Source organism: Cupressus sempervirens, chromosome 10 (assembly GCF_028749045.1).
Source record: "Cupressus sempervirens isolate cs-2001-9-10 chromosome 10, ASM2874904v1, whole genome shotgun sequence".
Taxonomy (NCBI): Eukaryota; Viridiplantae; Streptophyta; class Pinopsida; order Cupressales; family Cupressaceae; genus Cupressus; species Cupressus sempervirens.
In genome coordinates this window covers 602,303,927-602,327,179 of record NC_143127.1, presented here as the reverse complement: position 1 = coordinate 602,327,179, position 23,253 = coordinate 602,303,927, and positions in this window count along the sequence as shown.

Here is a 23,253-nt window from a genome sequence, read left to right as displayed (position 1 = left end):
TCAAGTTGATTGTGATGTTAGTGGTAATGACATTGGTGTTGTTTTGAGTCAAGAAGGTAAGCCTATAGCTTTCTATAGTGAGAAATTGAATGATTCTAAGAGGAAATATTTTGTCTATGATCAAGAACTTAATGTAATTATTCAATCTTTGAAGAAACGTAGACATTACTTGATTCCTAAAGAATTTATGTTATACAATGATCACAAAGCTTTACAATATTTGGAAAGTCGACATCAGTTGAATAAGAGACATATGAAGTGGGTTGAATATATGTAGAACTTTTATTTGTATTAAAACATAAGAGTCAATGATCTAATAAGGTGGAAGATTCTTTAACTAGAAGAAGAATTTTTTTGACAAAGATGAGAGTTGAAGACCTTAGTTTTGAGGATTTGAAGAGCTTGTATGAAACTAATCTTGATTTTCCAAAACCTTGGAAAGCTTGTAAGAACCTTGTAATTGATGAGAAAGACAAGTTGGTTGATTATTCCATTCAGGAAGACATGTTTTTTTAAAGGAGTTCAATTGTGTATACCTAGAGGATTTATGAGGGAGAATATCATTCAAGAGAATCATAGTGGTGGAATTATAGGACATTGAGATTGATACAACAATGAAAGTGATTTCTAAGAAATACTTCTAGCTATAGATATATAAGGATGTTTGGAGGATGGTGATCATTTGTAGAATATGTCAAGTTGCTAAAGGAAGTAGTTAGAATGTTGGTTTATACACACTTTTTCCTATTTGTTGCAAACCATGGAAAGCTATTAATATAAATTTTGTTCCAAGATTACCTAGAACTCAGAGAGGTAATGATTCTATTTTTATAGTGGTTGACAAATTTTCTAAAATGGAACATTTCATACTTTGTAACAAGACATAAAATATAATACACATAGAATATTTGGTTTTCAAAGAAATTGTGAGACTTCATGGATTACCTAATGTTGGAAATTTACAAGTTAGAAGGTTTACTTCTAAGAGGGGGGGTGAATCAAAAGTAACTAACTCTAACCTTTTAAAACTTTTAGCTAAGATCATTCACATGCATCTAACATATCTACTTAACATAAAAATAATGAGATGCATGAAAATAAATAACACATGATTTGGTAACCCAAAAACCCTCCAAAATGAGAAGGTAAAACTGGGGTACGGATGACACCCACAAAGTATCACTATAGAAATATGTAATTGTTTAAGGTTACAAAGTTTGAACACTTCCAATGGTCTGCCTTGTGAAAGGCCTATCCTATTAAAGACTTTACACTCTATTAAAAGTGACTTGGTTAAAAGATTTACAAACACTCACTTGGAATGTTACTCTGTTAAGGGATTTAGCACCTTGTTTAAAGACTTACAACATGGCTATTAAACCAAACTATCATCATAGGATTTTCATTCCTAATACAATGGCTAGAAAGTATTAGAAAGTCTTGACCTAATGACTTGTAATGTTCAATTGCTGATTCCAAATCCTTGTTATGCTTTGCCTGTCCTGATCCTTCCTTGATCTAATTTGTTTCTCCATACTCTATTCTTGATCAACTAAATTCTGCAATGTTGTTCTACTTTTTCTAAGTCTTTACACCCCTCTACACTTTGGTAGCATTCTCTCATAAACTCTTTCTCATATATATATATATATATATATATATATATATATATATATATATAATGGGGTTTTGTCCTCCTTTTAAACCCTTCAAAGACTTAGGGTTATGTATGAATCTACGATCAATATTCATTCTTCTTTTCCCACTCAATTCTTTCACTTTTCCTATTGGTTGCATGCCTTCTCCATTTTTCTTATTGGTTGTATGTTGGTTACATAGGGAATGCAAAAGATTCAATCTTATCTTCAAAATCCTTTGAGATTCATCCTGAGTCATCTCAAAAATGGTTTACATATGAGTTTGTGAAGATACAAACTCATATGTTGATTCTATGTTACTCGGCACTTACTAGTTGCTGATGCTTGACATATATAGGAATTCTGTCTCACTCAGGTCCTATAGTAATTTTGTTTTGCTCAACATCTATACTTTTATCAACACCTATAGTGACTCAACATCACTTATCACTTGGCACTTGATACTTACTTGGCACCTGAAGTTCACTCAACACTTGTTGAATCTCTGGCTTAGCACATACTATAGCTCAACATATGTATTATACTCAGCATCAACTTGAAAATTGGTTAAGTGTGTTGACACTCAATTGTCAAAACCAATCTGAGACCAACAATCTCCCCCTTTGACATGAGTGGCAAAAACACTTAACTAAGCATTATGAGTTTCGTTTCTATGAGTATACTACACATTCTGTTTGACATGTGTACAAGACTTCAAAAGCTTGTTCAAAATTTTGTAAATTATTATATACCTCAAAAACTTGTAACTCCTCCTGAGCTGATGTGCCATTTCTGTAACCAAAATTCCCTTAAGCTGAATTTGTCTCATGCTAATTCCATTATCTTCCTTATCATTACTTTGCCTCTATTTTTGTGTACCCTATTTTTGGTCTATTTGTACTCCCTCTTTGTTTCTACTCCCCCTTTCACACCTTCTTGCAATTTTTGTTGTCCTTTTGGCTTTATTTCCTTATCTCTCCTCAAAATTCAAAATTTGAATATCTCCCCCTTTAAGTATTACTCCCTTTATCTACACATCCATTCTTATTATCTCCTATATTTATTATATCTCCCCCTTACATGAATATCTCCCCCTTTTGACACTTATGTCAAAGGGTCATTATCATCTTCAGAGAAGCATCCTTGTTGTCTAAGGAAATTTCTAGTGCTTTGAGCTAGATGGTTGTCTCTGCTACAAGATGTACTAGGCCTTCTAAGGTAGAAATATTAGGGTCTTTCTTTAAAACATTTTCTACATAGACCACTTCTTTATGCAATACTTCTAGGTGTGGGATTATTGCAAACTGAATCTGTATTAGTTTGGCCTTAACATTAGCCTCTTGTGTTTTTAATACAGCTAACTCCTTCCAAGTGTGAAGCATTGTGGCACAATGCTTCTCACTTTGAGTTGGATCCTTAGGTAGCTATGTGTTAGATATCTTAAGATTCCTCTCCAAGCTCAGTATTCTCTGGCTAGTCTCTTGTGTGAAATATGATGAATCACACAATTTGGAGTATAATGAGATATGTTCTCAAGTACTATTTTAAATTTCTCAACCTTTTTAGCCAGTTCAACTTGTGATAGTGCTATCTCACTAGATATCTTCTCATTAACCTTCATTTAAAATTTCTTTTCAGACCATTCTAATAATTTGACATTAGTATCAAGGTCCTCATTTTGAACCTGGTCCATTATGTTGGATAGTTGCTCCATGATGGGCTTTGTTTCATCAGGTACTAGCAAGCTAAATGCATCAAGGAATATGTCTTTGATTTCTACTATGCTTTCTTTTGTCTATACTCATTTTTGAGTATCTCCTACTTCTTCTTTCTCTCCAGTGCCTGTTGTACTTCATTTATATGTGACAAGTTTATTGTCTTCTAGTCATAACTTGGTATGACTATTTCCTCATCAAGTGTAGGGTCTCCATAGTGAAGTACCCTTTCTACCTTGGTGGAGCTTGAGCCTGGTGGTAATATTTGCAATGTTATTGCATCAGTGCTCGGCTACTTGGTAGGAGTCCCCGTAGTAGGCAGATTAACCAATGTCTATATTGCCTCTTGCTCTCTTTCCTTGGGGGTTTTCTCCTCTTCCTTATATTATTCTCTTCTACCTTGATCAATGAAAATGATTTGAGGAGGTGCACCTTGGCTTTGTGTTGTAGGAACATTTTGTCCTATCTGCTCCTTTACTAACTCCTCGGTAGTAGTTGTTACTATCACTATGGGATCAACCTTAGTAGTTGTGTCTTGAGTTGCTTGCTCCTTTAGTTGATCATCTATAGTTGTGGAGGTTGTGAAGGTGGTTCTTGTGTGTTCACCTTCTCCTTAGTAATTTTTGCTATAGATTTTTATAACTCCTCTACACTCACCAAAATAGGATTTGTGCACAATTGTGATTGCAATTTCGTTTGGTGAAAGATCTTTTTGAGATCCTCTACAGTTAGTGGATTGATGTTCTGACCTAAGGTGTCAAGAACATCCTTGAAAATTATAGTTTTTGTAGATGTAGGTGTTGTATGTGGAGGAATAGGTGGTGGCAATTAGGTGTTTTGGACACTCTATTCTTATTGTTGATCCTCAGTTGTTGCCCCATCAACTTTATGTGTCCTCTCTTCCACTGTTACCTCTTATTTCTCTTTCTCTCCTCCTTCCTCTTTATCATTTTCTTCTCCTTCCTCATCATCATTTCTTCCCTCAAAGGGATCTTCTTGCCCTTCCTTGATAGTAGTCAATCCATAAATCAATTTCTACACCTGTGTCAATTTCTTTACAACATCTATTTTATTTTGCAAAATACTAAAGGCTCTGTATTTGGGTGCAAATTTTCTCCCATGTTTCTTACTGCCCTTTCTTATTTGACCTTTTGTAAGGTTTGGCATCACATGAGCCAATGTCGAATCCCTTATTTCCTTCTCCATATTTAGGAAATAATGCCATTTATTTTCTACAATGGAGCTTAGCTCCTTGGGCATAGAATTGTCTAGTTCAAGTGGGATAGTCTTGAACTTGGCCATCATAGTGTAGATAGACTCTTCCACTATGTTTTTTTCTTCTCAGCTCAACTTATTCAAATCAATGGTCTTTAAACCATTTAAATATGTATTATCCCTAATATTATCACAAACATTTTCCAAATTAGATTTGGTGGAATGTCTTACCACTCTGAGTTGATCATTGTCAAATTTTGTCCTTTCTTCATCTGACTCTAGGGGTGCAACATATTTTCTTCTTTTCTTTTTTGTAGGCCCTACTTTCTCTATGGATTTTTTCTTTTCCTATTCTTTAGCCACTTTTTTTGTTTCCTTTGTGTCTACCCTTGTAGTATGCTTGGTTGGGCTTGGCTTTGTTACTTTCTTCTTACCCTTGGGGTGTGTAGAAGGCTATTTTTGTACTTTTCTCTTACTAGGTTCAACCTTAAGTGCTTCTTTCTTGGCACCTTCTTCTTCTTCTACATCCTCACCCATGTCTTGGGTCAGTGCAAGTGTCTCATGTCCTTGTTCTTCTTCATCATCTTCAGCTTCTTCATCTTCTTCTTCTTCTGTAGTGCCCTCACCAAATTTGGCTTTAAGTTTCTTTACCAATTTTTCTTTTTTCTTTAATGTGGAGGTATTCTTCAACTCCATGTCCACCTTTGATCTCACCACATCATAAGTACCAAAATGTGGTGCACTTTTGTCCACCTCTTGTGCTAATAGTACAGTTATACCTATAAATGCCTCATCTATATTTATTTCATATCCAAGAGGTCTTAACCATCTAACCCTTGGTATTGTTTCTTGTATGTAAGTATAATCAATATCTACAAGAAAACATACATCATTTACATGTTTCTCAACCAATGAAATAGGTATCCTTAGCCTCTATTTCATGGATTCTTGAAATTCTCAAAGTAACTTGCCATACGAGTTTCAAAATTAGCTCCCATTTGTTCTATATATTCATTCACTTAAGCTATAATGGTCCTATTGGTTTTCTAGCTTACTTTACCAAAGGATGGAAATTCATTTTGTACATAGAAGAATATACAATTCAAAATTACACCAAACTTGCTTTGTGCTCCCTTGGTTCTCCTCATTGCTGCTAAGTTCTCATTGATTTGTTGCAATTGCAATTCTATAAGATCATAAGTATGATCCTTTTTCACTAGTTTGTAACCAACATCCACTACAATGTAGGGTATACTATTAAGTCTATTCGATTGATAAAATTTGTGAGAAATAACTCTAATAGCAAAGTCAACTAGAGGGTCTTGGATAGTGTCTATTTTCATTCCTCTCTTGTTCCATTTGGCACCAGTGTTCTTTTCAATTGCTTCCTTGGAATCACTTCTAAGGGTTTTTGGCCAATCTAGGGTTGGATACCCTGTTACTCTATGTACAATACTTTTTGTTATTTTTACTAGACCATCCTCCAACCATAAAATTCCATCATGAATTCTATTGAGCACTATCCTGATCCATTCTATTTTGGAAACTGTGGGAAATTCTAGGGCACGCCTCAAACCCTTCTTCTCAAAAATTTGATACTCTTCTTTCAAAATTCTATTTCCACATAATCTCTCATATGCTTGCTTCATTTTAATGTCTCCTATGGCTCCAATTTTTTAGTTGTAACATCTCCTAACATCTTGGGCCATAACTACCTTAGGAGGTATAACAAATAGGGCTCAGGCTAGGTTTTTTTTGTATGCCACTTTTGGGATTGGCCAAAAATTTGGTTGTTTCACTTCATTTGTCACTAGTTGGACCTCAAACGGCTCTTTCTCCTATGATTTCCTAGAACTAGAGGCCATTTCTTCTAGCTATGGTTTTAACACGAAGAAATTTAAAAACTACGTAGCTCGACGCTAGTGTAAATACCTTGAATTGATGAAATTGTGCTAAAATGCTCTTGAAATTGGCTCAAATGTTGGATTCTCTGCTTTGAAATCATTCTGCACTCTTCTTCATCTTATCTCTTCATTTGTGATGAATAAAAATGATTCAAAATTTGATAATATACCCTCTTTTCATAGCATTTAATGCTTAGTGCATTTACAACTGTCCACTTGAGTTCTTAAGCATTTCTGCATTACTCGGCTTCCATTGTCTTTCCATCACTCGGTATCCACAGAAGTATCCTTCATTTAGCTTCAAATAAAATTTCTCTTTACTTAGCTTCTACTACCAACTCAGTTGCAACTAATTATTTAGCTTCTACTAACTTTGGCAATCAACTCGACATGTACTAGGATTTTTACTCGACATCTGAAGGCAACTTTTTCTAACTCGGCAACACTAATAAAAACTTGAAGTTCTAACTTTGCATCTCTATTCATGCTGGTCTTTCCTTTTTAGTACTTGCTTGTTTAGGAATTGATGTATGATAAATCTTTGTATACAATTCCACATGCCTTCTTGTGCCTAGTTTGATGAAGTGTGACCACTTGACCTTTTAGGTGAAGTGATCCCTTCATTTGATGTGTTGTTCCCATCTTTCTTTTTCCATGGCTTGTTCATTTCTCCTCTGATGTGTTCAACATCCACCTTCTCTTTTCCTTTGTTGATTTCTAAGTTTGGTGCCTTTGGCCTTGTTGGTAAATTCCTACTGATATGACCAATCTTCAAATAGTTGAAAGATGTGATTTGGCTGAGCCATCTACTATAGTTTCCACTGAAGTGTGTTCTTATGCAATTTTTAGGGATATGTCCATATTCCTAATAGTAATGGCGGCTATATTTGGTGTTGTAGTCCTAATTGTAATGATGTCCATGATTATTTCCCCTTGCTAGTTGATTAGGTGTCAAAATAGACTTTGATCTACACTCAAAAGCTCCATGTCCATACTTCTTGCAATTGTAGTAGTGACCTTCAAATTTTGGTGTTTTGATAGTCCTAGTCCTGCAGTCATGTGCTTGATGTCCTTTCTTGTTGCACTTGTAATAGTGACCTACATTCTTAGGTTTGTCATGCTGATGGGTGTTCTTGCTTCTATACACATTAGAGGTATGTCCCTTTTTACCACAAAAATGACAAGTACATTTAGTGTTCTTACCTTTGTCACTTCTTTCTTCTGCAATCTTAGATGACTCCCCTTTTTCAATGTTGGTATATCCTAATCCTAAAGTATCATTGCTAGCCCTTGGTGATTTTAGTAGCTACTCGAAGTATTTGATGGCCTTGTTTGGTTTGTTGAAGCTCTCTACAATCTCCTTCTCTCTTTTCAAGTCATTTTGCAGTTGTTCATTTTGCATCTTTAGTGTAGAGATCTCAATATCTTTGATATTCAGTTCATGATGTGCATTCATCATCTAGCTTAGGGTGTCTAGCTGCATGTTTGAAATTCTTGTAAGTTCAATTGACTTTTCTTCCAGTCTATTGGCAAGATTTCTCTTATCATTCTCCAGCATAACCGTATCCTCAATGGCTCTTTTCTTTTGTTTAGTTACCTCATAAAGCATCATGGCTTGTGATTCTTGTTCAATCTTGAGTGTTCCGATTTCTTTTTCTTGGGCTCTATTCTTCTCCATTAGGTCTACTATTACTACATCAAACTCTTTGGAATCTTCATTTGAAAACAATTTTGAGGTGTCAATCTCCTTATATTGTGTATCTGTAGACGCTCAAAAATGGTTCGCATCTACTACTTCATCACTTCTTCATACTAATTTGTCCCATTTTCTCATTTTACTAACTTCGATCTTTTGGACAGATTGACCATATTTCATCATTTGTATCCACTTTCACATCATATCAAATCAACTCGGAATCATATCAAATCAACTCAGAATCACCCCAAATCAACTTGAAATCACTCAAAATTGGTCCTAATCAACCCAAAACATATCAAACATCCCAAATCAATCATCATTTATCCACTCCTAGGAATTTTTGTGGCTTTCAATGTCTTGGAAACCTATCAACTTATCAATCTTATCAATCTGACCTTAGTACTGTCATGGCTCTCAGTACTAGGTCAAAATATCATTCATGTCATTCAATATTTGACATTTTTTAGGCTTTCAATGTCAGATCATGGCATCATCAACCATTTTAATAATATTGATAGTGTTCGTCAGTGTTATTATGATCAAACCTTATCAATCAATTTCAATCCTGTAGAATTTACAATGTTGGTTAAATGTTACATATCAATTAATTCATGTCATGTGTCCTTGGCATGTTATCAATTTTGATCTATCAATTAATTTGACCATGGATTTGGTCTACCTTTTCATCATCTTATTCGATATCCATCATCGTCACATTTTCATCAAAAGATACGGTCGCATTCATTTAATCAATTTGGCCAATCATCTACTAATTTTCTCTATAGGATTAAATAACCCATAATTTAATTCTATTATTCTCACTAATTATTCTTCCTGATTATCATCCTCAATTAATTAATTTTATTAATTAATTGATTCATTAGCTGCAAACCATGGAAATTTACAATTTCTTAAGTTCTATTTTCCATCATTAATTCCATTTTCTACTAATTCTTATTTTGTGGAATAAAAGGATTTTTAATTCAAATATTCCATAAGATATTTCATCATCATGACACTTGGATGTGACATCTCATGGATTCTCCTTTGACACTTGGTTGAGATTTGTCATAATCAAATATTATTACCTCTTACGCATGTCCCTATTTGGCTTATTCGTCATAAATTTTTGGCTTTAAGTGGGTTGAGGAATCTTATGACGCGTTACATATTCTCTTTCAAATTTGACTTGCATGTGTCATAGAATCTTACTTTTGGCATATTCTGTCATATGCGTCATAGAAATCTCTTGCCACATCACATGTCTATGGGTGACAAATCCAATGCTCTCACCCTACATGAAAATTATAAAATGAGCACTCTTTCTCTAATTTTGGGTCTTGGAGTCCTTGAATCTAAATGCTTAAGTTTTTAAAGTCCAAATCTTTGAATCTTTGAGTCTCTACTTCTTTGCATGTTGCATTCTCTCTCTCACATAAAATCACACTTCAAGTATTCTCATGGCATTATCCACATCATAGGCTTTGGCTTTAACCTTGTGTGCACTATAGGCAAATTGGAGCTACAATCATTTGGAGAAGAAAGAAGAACATGGGAGCTACAAACAAAAAAGGGGATTTCTATTGCTTTCTCTATTAGTTTGGCTTTCATGGTAGACTAGTGGGTGCTAATATATGTTGATTGAGTTTGTGATTTTCTCATAGTATGTTATGCATTTTAACCCATTTTTCTAGTCCTACATTTGGTGAACCCGACTTGAACATGCATATCTAACTTGGGTTTTCTTGTTTGTGCTTGTGGGTGCAAGGAAGGAGCTCACTTGGAAGGGTATAACAACTATCTACTCTTCCTTTTCACACCTACATTTGCACTGTCGGAGCACACCTAGGTTCATAGTAAGCACATGCACTAATCAAAATCTGCATTTCAAGCTCCTATCATTCTCTAGGACATAGATTAGGTGATTTTTTGTTACTAATGGTCTATTTGTAGTGTGTGGAGATCATTGGATGAAGATATGATCTTAAAAAACTACTGGCGTGTGCTTTGTAGGACGTTGTCGAAGACTTTGTGTGTCTTTCAAAACTATGTGTGTGGATTTCCTAGATTAGATAACATTTTGTTTGGTGCTTAAAAAGAACCCTTTTCTTTTCTACCTAGCATGTTTAGAGTGTTAGATCCCTTGGAGTTACATTGGATGTATCCTCTCCCCTCGCCATTCGTGGATCTTGGGTGTAAGAGAAATCCGTGTAACTTCTATAGGAGGCCTGCCTTGGACCAAGATACTCGATATTGGGTATACTAGGGGATGACCTTAGAGCAGTAACAGGCCAAAGCCAGGTCAACGTTCCAGCCGCTATATAAAATTGGATTACAATGAAAGTTGTTTCGGTGGTATTGTTGCGTGATAGCTCTCCTCCAGTACCCTTGTGGTGTGTCAAACCCCGGTTCTCGGGGCTGGGAGACCTTCTGTGAAAGTTTATCATTAACTTTCTGAACGGAATACCCTTACTAAAAACCATGTTTTAGTGGCCAAAATCCTTTCTATCCACTGGCTCAAGGGGTCACCCATGCCCATGAAGACATCCTACATTCTCATGGTCCTTAGTAGAGGCAACAGTCCCTTGGGAAGTCATGCCCCTTGGGAAGCGGATCTTGGTAGCCCCGAGAAGTGAGTGCGCTGTAAGGGGGAGCTTGTGGTGCCAAGATTCTAGGTTGTCCACTCTAGATAAGCACGGTTGAACTTTGGTTCAAGTAGGAATTCAGTGGATATAGTCCTAAAAGCCTAGGTTGTGGTGTGTTTGTTAACTTTTACAACAACTATTCTTGTCTTAATGTGTCTTGCGTGTATGTAAAACATAATCAAGATAAAAGCCAAAATTTTAAATTTACACCTTGGATATCATTTGAACTTTTCAAAACATCACACATTTCCAAAACATTTCCACCTTATCAAACTTTGCAAACATTGATTCAACACACTTGAACCTTGGAAAACATGGCGACTTGTGCTCTTAAATGTGCTTGGCAAAATGTAGATCTCACACTTGCATAGATTTCACTTGCATTCACCCTAGTATAGGCCTCATTCATGCATCATATAGACTTCATATTTCACCTTTTAGTTCTCATTTAATATCTATTACCTTTCATATTGCATCCATTTAGGTTCAGTTTACGTTCCTTAGTTTTTGCATTCCCATCTCAAAATTAGCACTTTGCATTCACCACCTTGCATCTTTGCATACCTATTCATCATGTTGACCACTTTATCCATCATTTCAAGTGTCCTAACCATAATTTTGAGCATTCATACTAGCCCTAACACTGTCCTCTACTATTTACCTCTCTGTGACATCAATCCTGAAATCATAGCTTCCAAAATTGCCTCAGTTTCAGCCCAGCTTACCAACTGTGCCCAGAAACTACCAACTGCACACAACTGGGCCCCAACTACATCATTGACATATTCTATACTATTTGGGCACACTTGGTGGTCTTGAGATCTAGTTTTGAGTTCCAGATAACATTTTGGGGCTTCAACAGTGTCCTTAGGTACCTAGTTAGCTCCCCTTGCACTAGCTTGCCCGGATCTGCATTCTACAGCACCTAATCATCATCACCTTCACTAAATACATCATTCTATATGTCATAACCTTCATTTTTCATCTCCCATCCCATCCTAACATCAACCCCAGCATCCTGGCTTCCTGGCATCTCAGTTTGATAACCATACCCCTCAGAATTAGCAAATATTCTTCCTAGCGTACCAACTGCGCCTAGAAACTACCAACTACACCCAAACTGGCTCCAAGTGCATCAATGACGTAGTTGATACTGTTAGGGTGCACTTGGTACTGTTAGGGTACACTTTGGTACCTGCATGACCATTTTGGGCCTCCGAACTGTACTTTAGGACCCCAAAACTGCATCTAGGAGCCTCTAGACCTCCCTATTCCGCACTTGACCCAAAACCATATCTTGTACCCAAAATCCCCTTTTTCATCATAGGAATTGTCCATATCACATATCTTCTCAGCATCACCACCATTTTGAGTCCTCTAAACATCATTTTGAACCCCCAAAACCTTTGAATTTAGTCAAAAATCTAGAACAAAGTATGATTCTTAGAGTATCTCCTAGTGTTGATGGATAATGGATCTTGACTATTCTTTTTATCTTTCCTTATCATTTTATTTGGTCAAAATTTATCTATGTCTTGATATATTTGACCTTGTCATCTTTTATCAATTTGATCTTTTCATCTTTTTGTCACTTTTTGGTCAAGATCCAAAGTCCTTTATCACAAGTTTAAACTCCTAGGAAAAATACTTTCAAAAGGTTTTATCTAAGCTCAAGAACTTTCCATATACCCTTTTCATAGCATAATAATATCCCTAGCATCCCCAAACATTATTTTTACCTACCCTAGTTGTATATCCCCTTCATATTGCATTGATCAAAATCCTTAACATCATTTTCACTACTAATCCCTATCAAATTGTCCATCAACCAAATTATCTTCTTGAGCATTTACCCTCATTTTGCATGTCCCAAACGTCATTGTGAACCCTATAACATCATCCTTTACATGATACATCTTTCATACATCAACCTTTAGTACCCTTAACAAGTCCAAAACATAACCCTAATTGTCATTTTGCATACCTTAGAGTCATTTTCATCCCCTCTAGTCAAACTTCAAAACATCACCTTGCATTTTGCATTTGCATAATATCCCTAGGACATTTTCACTTTGCACATCAAAACCATAATTAATTTAGCATTTCCTCACATTGCATAACATTCCAAAACAATTAAAAGTCTCAAAAACACTCATATCTTGCATACCCACCACTCTAAAATCACCCAAAACACTCAAAAAATTCTATTGCATTTGCACTCAGAGGTATCATGCCAGCACTTACTAGGAGACCATCAGCTTAGAGACCTGAGGAACTCTATCAAACTTTTTTTTCTAAGGCACAAGAACAACCAAAACCTCATCCAAGACAAAGAACGAGCAAGAAAATCCAACAAACCTTTGACGAAGATCAAATCAAGGCATCACAACCATTACTAGCAGACCCCTTGAACATGTATCCGTAAGATCCTCAAGCTATGGCACAACAAACCTTGAACAATACACCTACCATGATATTTCCTCCAAACACTTCCCCCACACATGGGATGGTTCAATGGAGTCCTAACTTTGAACCTATATTCATGCCAATGCCACTAGGAGCAGGAAGTGTACCAACCTCACCTGAAGATGAACAATCACATGCATTTGAATTCAGCCAACCTAAGACATCAAACATACAACAAGGTATTGTACACCTAAGTGATGACTCTGACACTGATTATGGCATCACTGATGAAGAAATGGCTAGGGCATGTCAAGACAAAAAATTTCGCAAGAACTTCAAACATTTGGCAGCACAAGAAATTGTCAAATTTAACCCAAACTTGGAAGGTCCTAGGTCCAAAAATCAAACCAACACAACAATTGAAAACATCCAAACCATGATAAATTTAGACTTAGACAAGGGAAAACAACCTTTGGAGTTTTCAAACATAATAATGGCACCTATAAGGTCCCATCAAGAACCAACAATTGAAATCCTCCAAAGTACATTTGAACACATCAATGTTAACCCCTTGTTTGATGAAATAACACCAATCCCTAAACACCCCAAAAGGACATTAAGACTTGATTTTAGTCACATGATGCAACAACAAGATGCACCTAAAGGGACCTGTGCTCTAGGGATGCCAAACATACCTTATTTGGAGGCAAATCAACAAAGTACACTTTTGCTTCTAACTTTACCCCGTGCTACGACATCAAACACTATGGAGCCTCTCATAAATACAACATGTGAAACATCAAGTGCCACCATCCCTATGGACACACAATGGAAAAGTCTTATTGACATTATTCCCATTCCCAATAGGGACACATCTCATAGTCAAGTCAATATGATGTCACAAATAGGAACATCTAACACACAAGGGTACCAAAACCACAATCCAAACATTATGTTCAACTCTCAAGGACTTAGTCAACCCCCACGACAACAACAACCTACAATGGTACAAGGACTCAACACTTCCAAGGCACAACCAAGTCTACATCCGCTTGACACACATCCCACATTTCAATAACAGCATCAAACGCAATGACAACAACCACAAGTGGGGCAAACATCCAACATTCCTAACACGCAATCCCATGTGAACCCACTTGAACTACATACAATTTATCAACAACAATTTCAGCAGCAATTCCAACAACAAAAAATGATGTTTGCTAAACAACAAGAGCAACTCAAGCAACAAATGGAATACCAAAGACGCCTTGAGCAACAAATCGCATACCAACAACATTTGTTACAACAAAAAAATGTGCCACAACAACCTCAACAAATACCTCTACAACAAAAAGCACGCACATGGTCTCACATACAACCAACAGAGGTATCCCAACAACAACCACAACACATGGCACAACAACAACACATGGTACAACAATCGCAGTCAATCCCAGAACAAGTGCCACATCAAATACCACAACAAGTTCCCAAACAATAGGGACCTTTCTGTCTTCGAGGTGCCAACTTACCTCCACCACCTAGCAGCACTTCATCAGATTCATCAGACACAGAAATGTCAGAATCAAGTAGACATAGTTCTCGCCACAGCAAATAGTCTACTCATAGACACAAAAGACTTGAAGGAAAGACCATCATGCAAAACCCCAATGAAGAACTATTACAACAATTCAAACAACTTTCCAAACAAGTCAAGGCATTGGGAGTCCAAAAGAAATAGGCTCTATTTATAGAAAGGGACCTACGTCCAAATCCATTTGATAAAAATCTGTATATGCCTTCATTCCCAAGACACTTTGAGGCTCCAAGGTTTGAAAAATACTGAGGAAAAGGAAACCCCATTGATCACATCCAAGAATTTTGTGCTTCATGTACTAAACTTAGTGATGAACCCATTTACCTTATGAGATTGTTCCCTCGTTCTTTAGGTGGGCCTGCACTTGAGTGGTACTCCAAACTTCCGGGTAATATCAAATCTTGGTCAGAGCTAGTAGACAAGTTTATCTCCCACTTTTCCTTTAACATTACAAATGAGGTGACACTTTCTGATTTGTGCTCAACTAAACAGAAGATGGGAGAATCATTCATCACATTCTTACTGCGTTGGAGAAGCTTAGTTAGTCAATGTTCACTAGAAATTCCTGAAGAACAACAAGTAAACTTGTGCATTGAAAACTCAGTCTCGAACTTAATGTATGAACTCAAAATCAAGAGTCCAAGTACCATTTCTAAACTGATGAAAAAAGGGGCTAGTATTGAAGATGCTCTTATCCGCAAGGGAATCCTCAAGATAAACAAAGATAACACAAATACCAACTTGTCTAATGACAAGGCAAAAATTTTCTCCAAAAACAAGAATGTGACTAATGATGGCATTGTGGATGCCCACACAATAGCATAGCACAACCTCAACTGACTTTGAAAGGTGCAAACCCCACAAATTCACAAACTCCTAATCAAACAACACCTCAACAATAGAAAACTAAGACTTCCACACAAGACAAAAGGCATCCTAGAACCAAAGACAGGAAATTCATACCATTGGGAATACCACTTGAGACTGCATTGCAATAGTTACTAAGTAATAACATCCTGCAGCTACCCCCAATCAAAGATGAACCATTAACTAAAGCAGATTGGTGGGATGACAAAAAGTATTGTGATTACCATCACACCAAAGGACACAAGACTTCATCATGCTTCCAATTGAAACATTAAATACAAGACCTTATTGATGATGGTGTAATCACAATTGATCCATCACTGTTAGCATCCAACTCTGATCATACTATTTTCAAAGATCCTTTGGGTAATCATGACAAAGAGAAACCCTAAAGTTCAAACTCAAACTCGCAAGGTAATGTGAATTACACATGTACCAGCTATGACTACACTATCAATTTCTTTAATGAGTCTGACTTCCGCATATCCACATTCATATTGAAGGCTGAAGACCCTCGTTGTGCTGTCACTACACGTCATAGCAAGATCACCCTACCTAGAGCCCCATCTAGACCTACTGCTTCTACTAGACCTGCACCCCCAAGTAGACCTACTGCTCCTACTTCATCTGATTATAGCCTTGTTGAACAACTCAGAAAAACCCTTGCACAAATATCCATTTTAGACCTACTGCGTGCATCTCCCCAACATCAGAAGATCTTGGATCAAGCCCTTAAAGAGTCATTTGTCCCAGATAACATTGATGTTGCCCAATTCCAAGCCATGGTTGGGAACCTATCTACATCACAACATATCACTTTTTCACCCCGAGATATTCCTAAGGACAAACCTAACCATAATGATCCCCTTTATCTTGAAGTCTTCATCCATAATGCCAAAGTCAGACATGTCTTAATAGATGGAGGAGCAGGACTAAACATCTGTACTCTTAAGGTTGTCAACAATTTGGGTTACTCTGAAGATGATGTGGATCCCTCTCAAAGAATCACAATAAAAGCTTATGATGATGGTGAACGCTTCTCCAAGGGCATCATCAAATTACCTATCAGAGTTGGTCCAGCTACTAAAGATACATTGTTCCATGTCCTAGATATAGAAATGAATTGTAACATGATACTAGGACGCCCTTGGCTTCATGCTATGAAAGCAGTCCCTTCTACATATCATCAATGTCTAAATTTTTCCTATCACAATGTAGAGGTTACCATCCTTGGGGAACCAAATCCTTTTCAATTTTGTGCTAATCTAAGAGATGCTACTGCATTCCAAATCCCAACAAACAATGAAGCACAACCCACAAATTCCTCTAATTATGTGGATGTCGATATACTACTCAGTAAAACCAATGAAAAGATGAAGATTGAAGAAAATGGGTGTGGAGAATACTTTATGTCTCAAGTCTCTCACATTAGGGAGTCACTAGTTTCTCCCCAATCTCATGGTAAATCACAACCACTTCAAGAACAACATTCAGAGATCGGTACAAGGAATGATACTTCTATCACTGAGAATACATCTGTATGTATTGGGAAAGCAAAAGTAGAACGAGAACCCACTTTGATATCTCCTAGCAAGTATGGACTTGGGTTTACCATCATGCAGAAACAAGGTTATGATGGCTATAGTGGTCTTGGATCTCAGAAACAAGGAATCATTGAACCTATCACTACAGAAGGACAACCTCCTAGTTTGGGGCTTGGATTTAAACCATTACGAATAGGTCCTCCTAGTACCATGGTACCTACATGTAAGACTATGGATATTTTGAATGATGAAAAGGCATCTGAGGATATCCCACTTGAAACCAACAATCCCCTAGCCTCTAAGAATAACCCCAATAACCCAGTTGAATCAGTTACCCATATATCTACCTTCAACCAAAGCCCATTCAACACTGATGATGACATCTCCTCAAGTTATCCTAAACCTTTGGATTGGGACCAATGTGGACCACCAATTTTTGATCAATTCGACGATGATGACACTCTCATAATAGACTTTGAAGGAATTATGATTGAAGATCATAAAGAAGCAATTTCTTCTAAAGAGAACACATTGGCATACTTTGGGGAGCCTGCTCCATCTTCTAGTTACAAAGCAAAAAGAGAAAGAAATAACAAGCATAGGTCTCTTGGTGAAAACTGAAAGGCACCATTAGACCATAAAAAATCAAAAGCTAAGCAGCTCCCAAGGATACAAAATGAAAAATATGATGCCATGAATATCAATGTTCCAACATTCAACATGCCACAAAGTCTTTTGGAGCTCTCTCAATTAGCATTCATGTGGAAGGTCATTGGTCTCAACCCTCCCTTATATCCCTTTGTTTATCCCCAAATCCAACTACCTAATTTGTCCTATAACCAAAATCAGTCCTTTATCCAACAAGCTTTTGCATATGTCATCATCAGTGACATCCCACATGACATTTCTATTGACCCAATTATCCTTAGATGCCTTGATTCGCAAGAGACATACATTGTCTTACATATGGTACACGATGGTATATCTCAAGGCCTTTCTAGTGGTTTGATTTTAGCTATAGACTTGGAACAAATCCTATGTGGTTATGGTCAATCATGGATCTAGAGCTCATTAGCTAGCAGCATCAACAATAGATATCTTCTCAATATTTATTAGTGACATTCTTGATTTCATCTAAAAGTCTTGAAAAAATATCAAAAAAAATAGTAAAAAGTCATGAAAAAAGCAAAGAAAAAAGTGAAAAAAGTCATGAAAAATGGATGCCTTAATGAAAACCTGGCGAACAGGCATCTTGGCACAAAAATTTGAGTCAAGAGAAAAATGTCGTCCAAAAGTGAAAACCTGGCAAACAGGCACTTTGGGCAAGTACCATGGTGAAAACCTGGCAAATAGGCGCCATGTGTAATCAGTGTTGCTCCTCCATCTATCAGGATTCCATCTGGTCTTTTCCCCCTCCATCATTCCTCGATCATATCCTTCATATTGCAAGACATCCTTGGTTCCTTATAATGGCTCACAAACTGGTTAATGTCCTTTTTTATCTTACCGAGCATTACCAATCTATACACACTCTGTCATTGGCCTTTGTACATAGTCTGCATCCTGTCTAGGGGCATATTACCTACATAGTGCGTAAGTTTGAATTTGAACTAGGGGCATACCCCTAAGTGCTTTCTATCCATTGGACCTATTGCATAACGGATTGGAGCTAACACTAGTATATGCCAATACGATCCTGAAAAAATCCCTAAAAATCATAAAATGTCTTGAGAAAATCACTAAAAATCGCATAATGTCCTAAAAAAATCCTTGAAAATTCAAATACGATCCTGAAAAAAGCACTAAAAATCATAAAATGTCCTGCGATAAACCCTAAAAATCGTAAAATGACCTAAAGAAATCAATCACACAAAAAAATCAAATATCTCCACAAAACCCTAAAAATCACAAAACTCGTCAAAAATTTGCAATAAACTTTGCACATTTTCACTATGGATAACCACCCCTTTTGCATAAACACTTGCACTTTGCAAACTAAAAATCAAAGTGCTACGCTTCAATGCCAATCACAATATCTATACAACATGAACCAACAATCAATCCAACATATCACTATGAACTTATCAACTAAATCCACAACCAGAACTATCACATTATCAACATGTCAAACACTATCTGCACACCTAAAACATTAACAAGAACGTAATAATGGACAAGAATAGTTTTTGGCTCATGCTATTTAGTGAGTGATTTATTTTTTGCTTTTTTTTTCTTTGATCATGCTCCTATGCCACTCGATGATATAAAACTAATCTATGAGACTGGCCAGGATAGTTCATGGTCATCTTTTTCTATTTCTGTCTGTTACAATGTACCTTTGAGAGTCTGGGGCATGTACATATGCCTTAGGAAGGACAAGGTCATTCTCTGTTTACATCGTGCTTGTTTATGCAAAAGGCTTGCATTTTTGCTCTGGCCCTTTATGCCATGATGTGTTGCATTCCATTTGCCATATCAAAATAAAGCTCCATTTGACATATAGTGCACTTTCTAGAAGCAAAAGTATTTCCATCATACTAACATCTCCTCATCTCATCTTTCTTTTTCATCTCATTCTCCATCACCATAATCATGTCTTCCAATTCACCAAATCATTTTCATCTTGCATTCTTGCATCATCATTCTTGTTGTTGATAAACTGACTTATCATATGCTTATCTTAGTCAATTTCTCGAGGGGGCACCCATATATATCATCCCTACTGGGGCATGTTGTGGCTTTCTCATCAGTTATTTTTTGATACAACGCTCTAAATCACATTGTATCAAAGAGGGGCAAAATGTAGACGCTCAAAAATGGTTCGCATCTACTACTTCGTCACTTCTTCATACTAATTTTCCCATTTTCTCATTTTACTAACTTCGATCTTTTGGCCAGATTGACCATATTTCGGCATTTGTATCCACTTTCACATCATATCAAATCAACTCGAAATCATATCAAATCAACTCGGAATCACCCCAAATCAACTCAAAATCACTCCAAATCAACTCAGAATCACTCAAAATCAGTCCTAATCAACCCAAAACATATCAAACATCCCAAATCAATCATCATTTATCCGCTCCTAGGCATTGTTGTGGCTTTTAGTGTCTTGGAAACCTATCAACTTATCAATCTTATCAATCTGACCTTAGTATTGTCATGGCTCTTAGTACTAGGTCAAAATATCATTCATGTCATTCAATATTTGACATTGTTGAGGCTTTCAATGTCAGATCATGGCATCATCAACCATTTTAATAATATTGACAGTGTTCATCAGTGTTATTATGATCAAACCTTATCAATCAATTTCAATCCTGTAGCATTTACAATGTTGGTTAAATGTTACATATCAATTAATTCATGTCATGTGTCCTTGGCATGTTATCAATTTTGATCTATCAATTAATTTGACCATGGCTTTGGTCTACCTTTTCATCATCTTATTCGATATCCATCATTGTCACATTTTCATGAAAAGATACGGTCGCATTCATTTAATCAATTTGGCCAATCATCTACTAATTTTCTCTATAGGATTAAATAACCCATAATTTAATTCTATTATTCTCACTAATTATTCTTCCTGATTATCATCCTCAATTAATTAATTTTATTAATTAATTGATTCATTATCTGCAAACCATGGAAATTTACAATTTCCTAAGTTCTATTTTCCATCATTAATTCCATTTTCTACTAATTCTTATTTTGTGGAATAAAAGGATTTTTAATTCAAATATTCCATAAAATATTTCATCATCATGACACTTGGATGTGACACCTCGTGGATTCTCCTTTGACACTTGGCTAAGATTTTTCATAATCAAATATTATTACCTCTTACGCATGTCCCTATTTGGCTTATTCGTCATAAATTCTTGGCTTTAAGTGGGTTGAAGAATCTTATGACGCGTCATAGATTCTCTTCCAAATTTGACTTGCATGTGTCATAGAATCTTACTTTTGGCATATTCTGTCATATGCATCATAGGAATCTCTTGCCACATCACATGTCTATGGGTGACAAATCCAATGCTCTCACCCTACATGAAAATTATAAAATGAGCACTCTTTCTCTCATTTTGGGTCTTGGAGTCCTTGAATCCGAATGCTTAAGTTTTTAAAGTCCAAATCTTTGAATCTTTGAGTCTCTACTTCTTTGTATGTTGCATTCTCTCTCTCACATAAAATCACACTTCAAGTATTCTCATGGCATTATCCACATCATAGGCTTTGGCTTCAACCTTGTGTGCACTATAGGCGAATTGGAGCTGCAATCATTTGGAGAAGAAAGAAGAACATGGGAGCTACAAATGAAAAAGGGGGTTTCTATTGCTTTCTCTATTAGTTTGGCTTTCATGGTAGACTAGTGGATGCTAATATATGTTGATTGAGTTTGTGATTTGCTCATAGTATGTTATGCATTTTAACCCATTTTTCTGGTCCTACAGTATCATTCTCAGCTATGGCAATCTCTCTTCTTCCCTTTAGGGATTTTCTCAATTCTTCTCTTGCTTCTTCCAAAGTGTGTAGAGCAAGTTGTACATCAATTGCCTAATTCTCTATGACCTTCCCAAGTTTGTAGACTTCCAATTCCAAATCTTTTCTCCAAGTTGTAAGGCTCCTTCTTGTGAGAACTAGGCTCTGACTCCAATTGTTGGAAATTTACAAGTTGGAAGGTTTATTTCTTGGCGGGGGGGTGAAAGAAGTAGCTAACTTTAACTTTTAAAAAAAATTAGTTGAGACCATTCACATGCATCTAACATATCTACTTAATATAAAAATAATGACATGCATGAAAATAGATAACACAAGATTTGGTAACCCAGAAACCCTCCAAAATGAGAAGGTAAAATTGGGGTGGGGATTACACCCACAAAGTATCATTGCAGCAATATGTAACTATTTAAGGTTACAAAGTTTGACCACTTTCAATGGTCTATCTTGTGAAAGGCCTATCCTGTTAAAGACTTTACACTCTGTTAAAAGTGATGTGGTTAAAGGATTTACAAACACTTACTTGGAATGTTACCCTATTAAAGGATTTAGCACCTTGTTTAAAGGCTTACAACATGGCTATTAGACCAACCTATCATCATAGGATTTTCATCCCTATTAAAATGGCTAGAAATAATTAGAAAGTCTTGACCTGATGGCATGTAATCTTCAATTGTTGATTCCAAATCCTTGTTCTGCTTTGTTTGTTTTGATCCTTCCTTGATCTAATATGTCTCTCTTTGAAGTTTTGATACTTTGTTCTTAATCAATTGAATTCTACAATGTTGTTTTACTTTTTCTAAGTCTTTACACCCCTTTGCACTTAGCTAGCATTCTCTTATAAACTCTTTCTCATATATATAAATAATGGGTTTTTGTCCTCCTTTTAAAAGCTTCAAAGACTTAGGGTTAGGTATGAATTTACAATCAATATTCATTCTTCTTTTCCTACTCAATTCTTTCACTTTTTCTATTGGTTGCATGCCTTCTCCATTTTTCTTATTGGCTGCATGTTGATTACATAAGGAATGCAAAAGATTTGATCTTATCTTCAAAATCCTTCGAGATTCATCCTGGATTGGCTCAAAAATAGTTTACATCTGAGTTTGTGAAGATACAAACTCATATGTTGATTCGGTGTTACTCGACACTTACTAGTTGTTGATGCTCGGCATATATAGGAATTCTATCTCACTCAGCTTCTATAGTAATTCTATTTTTCTCGGCATCTATACTTTTCTCGGCACCTATAGTGACTCAGCATCACTTATCACTGTGTACTTGATACTTACTCGACACCTATTGAATCTATGGCTTGGCACATACTAAATCTCGACATCTGTATTATACTTAGCGTCAACTTGAAAATTGGTTAAGTGTGTTGACACTCAATTGTCAAATCCAATCTGAGACAACACCTAAGACTATTGTTTGACATAGAGATACTAATTTCACTAGTTAATTTTGGAGGAAAATTCGGAGGAAGTTGGAGAGTGATCTTAAGTTTAGTTTACA